Here is an 11822-nt window from a genome sequence, read left to right as displayed (position 1 = left end):
CAGGACATTGACATACGAATGTGTGAGGCTCAACCCCAGCCATAGCAGGTACCGGTGGGAGAAGGAGGCGTGCACACTCTGTGGCTGAGCCCTTCAGACGGCCCTCACCACACTGCAGGCAACCAGTCCTGGAAACGGGCTCCGGGCTCCGTAGCGGTAAGTCTGCAGAGCCGGCGTCCCAGGCGGCGGGGGCCCGCATGGGTTTGAAGAGCAAAAGCTGTCAGGCTGTCAGGGTTTATCTGGTCTGGGGATTCCCACCCTCCTGCCCTTCAGCATTGCCTGGGGGGGGGGGGATCTTAAAATGCGGTCCCCTGGGCCCTGCCCAGACCTATACAGCCAGCCTCTGTGGGGGCAGGTCTCAGGGATCTATATTTCCAGAGTTTCCCTAGGGAGTCTGCTGCACCTGTTGATGAGACATGTACATTTGGGGATCTGTAATCTAGGGGTCCCTACCCAGTGGATGGAGGGGACAATAGTGAACCCCAGCTGGCTGGAGACAGAGCCAGGAGGAAGGCTGAGCCTCCTGGCCTCCATCTGTAGTTTCTGTGTGGGTGCATCCTCAAGAGGCCGAGGCCCTGCTCCTTCACTGCTCCCTGACCCTCCACGCCTCCAGGCCACGCTTTGGCCATGTGCACCGCCCACCCTACCTCTCAGAGCATGGGCTCCCACAGGGACAACTTCTCCCACACCCCAATCTAGCTCCAGGCTCTGCATGGCTTGTGGGGGCAGCCACAGCTCCCACTGTGCCCTGGAGGGCAGAGCTGTCCTGGCAGTACCGCGCCTGTGTCATGGGCCTCAGTGTCTCCATCCAGGAGAGGGAGCTGGAGCAGTCCTGGTGCCTCCTCCTTCCCATAGGGAGACGGGGAGCCTGCGCACAGGCTGGCTCTGCGGGGGCCAGTTCCACACTGTGCTGCACCCACTGGGCCCTCTGGGGCCTCCGGGTCTTGTCTGCAAAATGGGAATTGGGGAGGGGTGGAATGTCAGTAACTTACTTTCCTGTTCCTGCTTTTTGTGGATTTTTTTCCATTAACATGTGTGGAAGCCTTCTGTCTGGTGCTGGGGATGGCCCCAGGAGCCCCAGTGGATGGGAAACAAGCCTTTGTCGTCACTCTGAGATCAGCGGTTTATGTGACAGGTGTGTACAAGAGGTGACCACCACTCAGGAAGAGGGCGGCAGGAAGGCTGCCTGGAGGAACTGGCATGTGAGAGAGGCCTTGAGTGACAAGCATTTCTTGCAGAGGAGCTCCTCCTTCCCAACAAGAGCAGCACGTTCGAAGCCCCCACAGTGCAGGACAGCCCACGACTATAGCCACAGGAGCTCCTGACGGACCACATACCCACCCTGGGCTGGGCACTCTGCCGAGTGCATGGGATGGAGACGGACCACACACCCACCCTGGTCCCGGCGCTCTGCTGAGTGCACAGGATGAAGTAGTTCCTAGAGGTGGGGAGGGGGCAGGCAACAACAGTCAGCTCCCAAGGATCTCAGACTCTGTCCCCAGGGCGAGGGGAGCAAATCTCCAGGTCCTGCCTGAAAGGGTGGTTTGTTAGGGGCTGACACCACTGGCCAGTAAGGGTGGTTGGAAGGTTCCCGGTTGGGTGGGGTGGCAGGAAGGGTGGTCACTGGGGACAAAAAGGGCAAGTTCCCAACTCCCCAGGTCAGTCACCTCTTTGCTTCAAGGAATGGCCTGCAGGTGAGCCTGGCTGTCAGGGCCTCAAGGAGCAACCCACGGCAGCCTGGACCCTGTCTGCCCTGAGTGCTCTCTGCCCAGGTCTGGACGAGAACTCTGCCCACTTTGCACTCACCAGCTGGCAGGTGGCCTGCGTCCCAGCCTCAGGCCTCGTCTGCATTTGCAGATCACCGGCACCTCTCAAGAATGATTCCCACGGGAGATGAGGGCGAAGAGCGATGGGGGTTGGGACCTCGAGTCCTGGTTTTGCCTGGGGAACTCTCCCTCTTGCCACCACCTTCCCGAGTTGCAGGATCCAGGTTCTCCCCTGGGGTCCCCTATCCCTCCCCAAGCTTGCTACCTCTGGCCACTGTGCCAGGCAGCAACTACTGGAAGGGTTCTGCTGGGATGGGCACCTCCTTCCCCAGGTCACCCCTACCCCCTCCTGGGAATGGAAAACAGGAGCCCCTGCCCATCACTCTCCTGCCCCATCCTCCTGTTTGCAATGGGTGGGGCCCCCAGGAGACGGGGGAAGGAAGGCCCCTTGGGGACTTGGGCTATAAGAAAGTGCCCTCTGCAGGCCTGTCAGGCCCCACGCCCCTTCCAGCCCAGCTGGGAGTTCCAGCGCGGCTCCCCCTGTCTGAACTCTGGTCTGGAATGGGGGTCCCAAGACCAGGGCAGATGCTTGTGAGGGAGAGGAGCTTTGGGCATCACCGTGGCTCTGAAGTGGGTGTCTCTGTGAATTTTGCACCCTCCTTGAGACTCATTAACAGCTTCATTCAAAATCCAGCTTCACCCAAGTGCCAGCCTGTGCCGGACCCAGGGAGCTGTCCTGTGTACCGGAGCACAAGGCCTTGAGCCTGCTCCCTCCAGTCGGTGCTGGGGACACGCAGGCAGCCGGGAGCTGGAGCACGCTGGCAATGCTGCACAAATGGCTGTGTATTCACCTTCTTCTGAGGAACAAGCAGATCTGGGGACACTCAACCTGGGCCCTGGGCAGGGAGAGCCAGCAGGAGACCATCCTGCCTTGGGTTGCCTTCTGATGATGGGATGCACAGGCCCTACTCTCGATGCTCATCCACTCACCTCCTGTCCTCCAGCACCCTACAGACATCTGTGTGTGACGGCCTAGAGCAGGAGGAACTTAGCTTCCTACCGTGCCAGGCTCGAGAGCTGACGGCCAGCAGAGCCGACCATGCAGCAGAAACTGTCCCCTTCTGTGCTCGAGAAAACCCACCCATGACCTTTGAGGCCCATCCCAGTAGGTGAAGGCCCCCTTCTCCCCTCTGCTGTAGGAAAGCCAAGGAAGGAGCAGTGAAGCCCAAATGAGGGCTGAGGTTAGCAAAACTTTTGAAAATGGCCTCTGAAGATGCACACGGGTGGAGTCCACCAAGCTGGGGATGGGTGAGAAACAGGAAGCTCTGCCTTAGGAGTTACCTCCTCCTGAGAGAGGCCTGAGCTACCATTTGGGAAGCCAGGGTTTAGTTAACACCAAGTCATGGTGAGCCCAACAACTCAGGGAGGATGGACAGCTGAAACTCGGGATTCAGGGAGCCCTGTCTCAGCCTCAAGAAAAGCACACCCCTACGTGCTTTGAATCACGTGGCTGGTAACTGCACCTGTTACAAGTTGAATTGTGTGCCCCAAAAAGATATACTCAGAGATGGGGCGCAGTGGCTCATGCCTGTAATCCCAGGGCTTTGAGAGGCCAACACAGGAGGATCGTTTGTGCGCCCAGGAGGTTGAGGCTGCAGTGAGCTGCGATGGTGCCGTCGCACTCCAGCCTGGGCAGCACAGCCACATCCTGTCTCAAATATATATATATATACAAAAAATACATATATATAATACATATAAAATATACATAATATATAATATATAACATAAAATATGTTATATATTATATATAAAATATCTACACACACATATACACACGTGTGTACAAAATATATATATACATATATATACACACACACATCTATATAGTTTGGAGACAAAGTCTTGCTCTCTGTCACCCAGGCTAGAGTGCAGTGACACAATCTCGGCTCACTGCAACCTCTGCCTCCCAAGTTCAAGCGATTCTCCTGCCTCAGCCTCCTGAGTAGCTGAGACTACAGGCATGCGTCACTACATCTGGCTAATTGTTATATTTTTAGTCGAGACAGAGTTTCACCATGTTGGCCAGGCTGGTCTTGAACTCCAAGACCTCAGGTGATCCACCCTCCTCAACCTCCCAAAGTGCTGGCATTACAGGCGTGAGCCACTGCGCCCAGCCAGGACAGGGCAGCTTTCTGGGAGCAGAGGCTCCAGCCCTCCCTCAGCTGGACCTCAGTGGATCCTGGCTGGCGGGAGCTTTGATGGGGGTTGTTGCAGCTGCCTGCAGGTCCTAGGGGAGGAAGTGGCCTGGAGGGTCCTGCATGAATGGGCAGGTGACAGCCCTGGATGTGGGTAGCAGTACCCACCAGAGATGAGCAGGAGCACCCAGCCTGCCTCCCCGTGGTGCTGCCGTGGCCCGGTTACTTAGCCGCACCTGAAGATCGGAGGCAGAAGCCGCCCTCTCAGAGAGCACTGGCAGCTGCTTTGGGTCATGCACACGGAGCCCTCGGCTGCACCTGGCTCGTGGGAAGGCCCCAGCCATAATCCCAGGAGACACTGATTATCAGCATCCCCATGACCTGCCTGCATTCCGGTCACCCCAGGGGCAGCAGCCCCCACGGAGAGCTGAGCCAAATACAGGGGCTGCCTGCCCTCTGGAGGGGAGGCGGAGACAACTGAAGCCTGAGGAACACTCCCCAGCCTGCTCCCAAGGGTGACCCACCTTGACTGTTTTCTCAAGACCCAGGGAGGAGCATCCCTTTGGGAGGCAGGTCATGGTGGGAAAATGGCGGGCTTGAGAGCAGATGTTTCTGGAACCCCAGCTCCCCACCTGCTCGCTGAGTGACCTCCGAAAAGCCTCTGGCCCTCCAGGAGCCTCAGCCTCCTCCCTGGATTGTCACTGCCTGGGGATTAAGTCAGGGAGCAGCAGCAGGACAGCGATCAGCAGGGTACAGTGCGATCAGCAGGAGGGCGTCTGAGGCGTTTGTTGAAGGCTCAGAAGAGCGGGCGCTTAGGGATTAGGAAGCAGGGCCGGCTTCTGCACCACCGTCCCCAAATCAGACCCTGTTCGGGTCTAGGAGGGAAAGGGAACGCTGAACCATGGGGGTGCTGGGGACGGAGGGGCTGCCCAGGCAGGCGCTGGCAGCTGTGGCTACCCTCAGCCTCACTGCGGAATGAACCAAGCACAAGAACCAGCTCATAGGTGAGAGGCAGCCATTGTCCTCCAGGCTCTGCAGTGTGGGAGAATGTGCGTGTCACGAGGCCCACCCCGTGCCAAGGCCTCTCAGCGGCGCAGCCTGGGACAAAGAGGGGATGCTCAGCACCAGCTGCATCCCCTGCTGGCCCTGAAAGGCAACGAGTGGGCCCTAGAGAAGGACAGACAGAGTCAGAGCAGAGTCCATGAATGACGAATGACCCCGCAGGGCTCAGCCTGCATCCTGGAGTCACCGGTTGACCGGGGAATCAGCTCTTTCCCCTGAAACGTGCCATGAGGTCATCCTTATCCTGGAAGCCTCGGCTTTCCACCCCACAGTGGAGGACAGTTGCCTGAGGATCTCCGTACAGGTCCTGTCTCCAAGGGGTCCCCAGCTTAGATAGAAGCATGATTAGGAAAATCGGGCCCCTCTCTTCTCTAGCCAGGAACTCCCAGTGGGCACAGCAGCCCCCGGGCCACTCCAGAGCCAGGCAGAAGGAAGGAGCCTGATTAGAAAGGGCAGGGGCTGTCACGAGGTGGCTTCAATCTGCAGAAATGAACTGTCTCTCAGTCCTGGAGGCCAGAAGTGTGACATTGTCAGCATCACCAGGGCTGGTTTCTTCTGAGGGCTGTGAGGAAGGGTCTGCTCCAGGGGTCCCTCCTCGGTTTGTGTTGTAGATGACCTTCTCCTTCCTGTGTCTCTTCACACTGTCTTCTCTATGTGAGGCTGTGTCCAAACTCCCCGCTACCCGATCCTTTCATTTATTTATTTATTTACTTTTTTGAGATGGAGTCTCTCTCCATCTCCCAGGCTGGAGTGCAGTGGTGTGATCTTGGCTCACTACAACCTCTGCCTCTTGGGTTCAAGCAATTCTCCTGCCTAAGCCTCCCAAGTAGCTGCGATTACAGCCACCACCATGCCCAGCTAATTTTTGTGTTTTTAGTAGAGATGGGGTTTCACCATCTTGGCCTGGCTGGTCTCGAACTCCTGATCTCAGGTGATCCACCTGCCTCTGCCTCCCGAAGTGCTGGGATTACAGGCGTGAGCCACTGTGTCTGGCTTAAATTCCTCCTTTTTATAAGGTCACCAGTCATATAGGATTGGAAGCCCCCTACTCCACCAGGACCTCATCTTAACAAACGACATCTGTGGGTCAGGCGTGGTGGCTCATGCCTGTAATCGAGACCAGCCTGGCCAATGTGGTGAAACACCATCTCTACTAAAAACATAAAAATTAGCCAGGCGTGGTGGTGGACACCTGTAATCCCAGCTACTGGGAAGGCTGAGGCAGGAGAATCAACTGAACCTGGGAGGCAGAGGTTGCAGTGAGCCGCCATTGCACTCTAGCCTGGGCAACAAGAGCAAAACTCCATCTCAAACAAACAACAACAAAAAAATGACATCTGCAGTGACTCTATTTCCAGATGAGATCCCCTTTGGACCGTACTGGTACTGGGGGTTAGAACAGCCTCTTATCTTTCCAGGGGACACGTGTCAGCCCATGACACTGAGCCTCCCGCGACCCTGTCCCTCGCTCTCTTTACCCCAGGGTACTGGTCATTTTGGAATGTGCTGCCTGCTTTATTATTTTTTTCACTGACACTCTACAGCTCCAAAAGGGGAGGTTTTAGTCTGTTGTGTCTACTACTGTTCTCCAGGTGCCTTACAAGTGCCTTGTTCTTGTAGGTAGTTGGCGCTCACTACTTATTTGTCAGATGAATGGGTGGGTGGAAGGAGGAGAGGTCTGAGTGGGAAACCCTACAGTTTTACTTTCCTGCCAAAACCTTCAACCAAAAGCAAACCTTCATCTCCAGAGATACCCAGAAATGGGTGCCACCCTCCCAGACCCCAAAGTTGCAGAGAAGGGGCCCTCTAGGATGCCAGTCTCACTCCCACGTCTTTTCTGTGCGGAAGGCAGAGGGTGTTGGTAATTGACAGTGGACTGAAAGATGTAATTATTCCAACTGCAGCTGTTCTTCCAGATGTGTTGTCCTTATTGGAGCCAATCAACAATTATGATTCATCTATTGATCAGGGAGTCACACCCACCTCAGTTCCAATAAACAGAGAACATCAGAAGGAGGGAGTCTCTCCTTGGAGAGATTGGCAGTATACCTCCCCCCTTACGCCTCAGGGTCCTACAAACTCGAATTCGCTCTGCTACAATTTCATCCACACAGATTTTTTTTTTTTTTTTTTTGAGACAGAATTTCACTCTTGTCACCAGGCTGGAGTGCAATGGAACTATCTTGGCTTACTGCAATCTCTGACTCCCGGGTTCAAGCGATTCTCCTGCCTCAGCCTCCGGAGTAGCTGGGACTACAGGTGCCCGCCACCATGCCCAGCTAATGTTTTTTGTATTTGTAGTAGAGATAGGGCTTCACCATGTTGCCCAGGCTGGTCTCCAACTCCTGACCGTAAGTGATCCACCTGCCTTGGCCTCCCAAAGTGCTGGGATCACAGGTGTGTGCAACCACGCCCAGCCTAGTTCTTTTTGTTTTGTTTTGTTTTGCTTTTGTATTTTTAGTAGAGATGGGGCTTTACCATGTTGGTCAAGTTGGTCTCAAACTCCTGACCTCGTGATCTGCCCACCTCGGCCTCCCAAAGTGCTGGGATCACAGGCGTGAGCCACCACACCCGGCCTAGTCCACACAGATTTTGATTGTCTCTCAGAATATCATATCATATATGAATGATGCCACGTTCACAGCCCCAGAGCTGAGGACCTGGATACTCTAGATGCTAAATAATACATGTGTGGCTGGGTGCGGTGGCTCACGCCTGTAATCCCAGCACTTTGGGAAGCTGAGGTGGGCGGATCACGAGGTCAGGAGTTTGAGACCAGCCTGACCAACATAGTGAAACCCTGTCTCTACTAAAAATACAAAAATTAGCCGGGCCTGGTGGCGCACGCCTGTAATCCCAGCTACTCGGGAGGCTGAGGCAGGAGAATCCCTCGAACCCAGGAGGCGGAGGCTGCAGTGAGCCAAGATTGCGCCACTGCACTCTAGCCTGGCAACAGAGCGAGACTCCATCTCAAAAAAAATAAAAAGAAAAAGAGAAAAAAAAATACATGTGTTGGCCGGACGCGGTGGCTCAAGCCTGTAATCCCAGCACTTTGGGAGGCCAAGATGGGCGGATCACGAGGTCAGGAGATCGAGACCATCTTGGCTAACACGGTGAAACCCCGTCTCTACTAAAATATACAAAAAACTAGCCGGGAGAGGTGGCGGGCGCCTGTAGTCCCAGCTACTCAGGAGGCTGAGGCGGGGGAATGGCGTAAACCCGGGAGGCGGAGCTTGCAGTGACCTGAGATCCGGTCACTGCACTCCAGCCTGGGCAACAGAGCGAGACTCCGTCTCAAAAAAAAAAAAAAAATGTGCTTACCAAGAGATATATCCCATGAACATTTAGGGGCTTGGCAACATTTTGAGTATCTAATGGCCTGAGAATATGAAAACCTTTTCAAAGTAAAGGATGGGCTACCCGCACCTCCAGCACCATGACACACTGGTGTGTCATTTAGACAACTGTCTTTTCCTTCAAGTAGCACAAATTCGGGAGAATGATGATTTAATCCCTTTTTTTTTTTTTCCAAAAAACGTAAGCACCTTGGTAAGAAAATCAGGACTATCGTGGAGGGTTCTGAGTTTCAGCAGAAACTCAGGTTCTTTCTGCCTTTCTGCTCTGCCATCATCACTTCCTCATGCTCCAAGGTGGCTGCGAGAGCTCCAGCCATCATTTGTTTTTCTATTCTGGTCAGGAAGCAGGAGACTGGGCCAGGGTTGGGGTAGACAGGAAGGACAGAAAGGATTTCCTGGAAGCTAGGCAATAACTTCATTTGACATCTCGTTGGCCACCTTGCCTACCTGGGAAGCTGGGTAAAAGAGTTTTTCCTGTCGTCATATTGATCAGCATTTAATTACTAAGTAACAAGAGGAGGAGGAAGAGGGGGAGAAGCAAAGAGAAGAAGAAGGAAATGGAAGTAGACACTGGGGCAACTAACCTACCCTCTCTGACTAGTGCTTACGGAATGTGCTGTTCTTAATTAATTACCAAGAGACCCAAGAGTGCACAAAAGCTTTAAATGTGCCCCAGATTGAGAACAAGGTTTAGCTAGGGCTGCAGTGCAAGCAGTTCTGTCCCTTTCCACCTTTTTTTTTTTTTTTAAGTCTTATTCTTGTTGCCCAGACAATGGCATGGTCTTGGCTCACTGCAACCTCAACCTCCCGGGTTCAAGCGATTCTCCTGCCTCAGCCTCCCAAGTAGCTGGGATTACAGGTGCCTGCCACCATGACTGGCTAATTTTTGTGTTTTTAGTAGAGACAGGGTTTTACCATGTTAGTCAGGCTGGTCACAAACTCCTGAGCTCAGGTAATCTGCCCACCTTGGCCTCCCAAAGTGCTGGGATTACAGGTGTGAGCCACCGCACCCAGCCTTTTTCTTTTCTTTTTCCTTTTTTTGAGATGGAGCCTCCCTCTGTCACCCAGGATGGAGTGCAGTGGTGTGATCTCAGCTCACTGCAGCCTCTGCCTCCTGGGTTCAAACGATTTTCCTGCGTCAGCCTCCTGAATAGCTGGAATTACAGGCACACACCACTACGCCTGGCTAATTTTTGTATTTTTAGTAGAGACGGGGTTTCACCATGTTGTTGGCCAGGCTGGTCATGAACTCCTGACCTCAAGGGATCCACCTACCTCAGCCTCCCAATGTGCTGGGATGACAGATGTGAGCCACCACACCTGGCCACTTGTCACTTCTGATTCAACAGATCCAGTGGTGCCCCATGTGCTGCTGCGTAGAGATGGTGGCAAGCTCTACCAGGAGGATGAGCTAGGAGGGCCCCAGGGTTTGGAGCAAAGCCCTATCCTCTTAAGAAATAAACATGGTTCTTAGCGATGCACGTTCCGACTTGCCACTGAGCTCCAGATCAGACGATATGTAACATCACGGGATAGCACACAACATGTGATCTGGGTGGGACACATGAAAACATGCGTGGGGTGCGCTGGGCAGCACACCATCCTCAGGGGAGGAGGGGTGGGCTGAGGCAGGGGAGCTGCCTAAGCCAGGGGCCTCACACCCAGCATGCCCACCCACTCCCCCATGGCTCCTCAACTCTGCCTGCACCAGGGGCCTAATGACGGATTTCTTAGGACAAGTTTGCTAATATCATTCCAATTCCACTAAAAAGGAAGCTGAGGCACAGGGACATTAAACAACCTGTCCAAGTCAGGGAGGCTGTCACCAGGATTGCTGGCACTCAGTGGGGGTGGAAGGAATGTGGATGGAACCTGGGGAGGGGCTGCCAGAAGCACTCCCTAGGACAACCACGTTCAGGGGAGCCGTTACTGGAAGAGGTCAGCACCTAGGAGCAGGCAGGGCCACCAAGGGTTCCTCGTCATCAGAAATGAGGGGTTGGGTCACTCTGCGAGGTAGAGAGGCAGCCAGCTGAGCAAGCGGTTCGTTGAAGCAAAGTGAGCATGGAGCAAGGAGAAGGAAGTCATCAACCTTGGCCACACAAGTAAGGTAACCTGTCCTCTCTGACCAGTGCTTACGGAATGTGCTGTTCTTAACTAATTAGCAAGAGACCCAAGAGTCCACAAAAGCTTTCAGTGTGCCCCAGATTGAGAACAAGGTTTAGCTGGGGCTGCAGTACAAGCAGTTCTGTTACTTGTCCCTTTTTCTTTTCTTTTCTTTTTTTTTTTTTTGAGACGGAGTCTGGCTCTTGTTGCCCAGGCTAGAGTGCAATGGCACGGTCTCCGCTCACTGCAACCTCTGACTCAACCTATGACTCAACAGTCAGACCTTGGTGGCATGTGTCTGTCTTTTCCTACTTCCTGAGATGCTGTGTGTTAAATGCATGTTCCTCCTCTTTCCTTTGTCTTTCCTCACTACGTTATCTCCGGTGGTTTTTGCTGGTTAAGTTTGCAATGTTCACCCACGAGCTTTACAATCAGGAAAACGACGCAGCAGGAGTGGACGCCTCCCAGACTCCTGGCCGTTGTTGATAAGCTGTGGGCTAGGCCCTGGAGGAAGTGGGGGTTCACCTCTACAAGGTTCGGCTGCACTATGAGGGCGGTAAGGGGAGGTGTGGGCAGAACAGTGTTCGTACAAAGCAGCAAAATAGAGGCACTGTTGTGGGTCGTTTCGTTCTTCCCCGTCTAAGCGTATTAACTTCCTGGAGAAACCCCTCCTTAGGAGGCCGGGTCTCCCTTGCATTGGAGAAGCTGCCAGCGGCGGTGCAGACAGACTCCCTCAGTTTCCCTGTCAGCAGCACCTGCTCAACTTGGAACAGGAAGCGGCATGCATGGCCCATGCTAGCAGCAGCAGCAGCAGCGCTTGGCCGGAGGCGGCGGCATCTCCAGCACCAGCACTCAGGGATCCCGGACGCTGGCGCCCTGTGGTTGCAGCAGTGACGCCTTTACTGTCCCAGCTCTGTGCTCACACATCAGGCACGAAGAGGCTCGGCTGTGACCAGCAGAAATTCCAGGGCGGGTCTGCATTTCCCGCATATGGAGAGCTCCGGAGAAGGCACCCCATGGCTGGTGCAGCTGCTTTTTGGAGTCATCTAAGTCCCAAGCTCTTCCTGTCTTCTCGGTCCTTGTTTTCTGTCAATGCCTCCCACCAAGGCAGTCCCATTACCTGGTTCCCGCCCTCCTGCCCCTGCAGAAGCAGAAGTCAAACCGCCTCCCTGCGGAGGCGTCGTCCTCTCATTCGGACGGGAAGCCTCCCTGGCTGACTTCTGTTCTGACTCCACTGACCATAACCACCTCACACAGCCTCCTGCAGCAGTGGGGGTCTGGGATTGAAAGGTTTCACTTGCTGGTCTCAACTGTGGGGCGAAGCCGGAGAGAAGGGC

Source organism: Piliocolobus tephrosceles, chromosome 13 (assembly GCF_002776525.5).
Source record: "Piliocolobus tephrosceles isolate RC106 chromosome 13, ASM277652v3, whole genome shotgun sequence".
NCBI classification, from domain to species: Eukaryota; Metazoa; Chordata; class Mammalia; order Primates; family Cercopithecidae; genus Piliocolobus; species Piliocolobus tephrosceles.
This window is presented reverse-complemented; position numbering follows the sequence as displayed.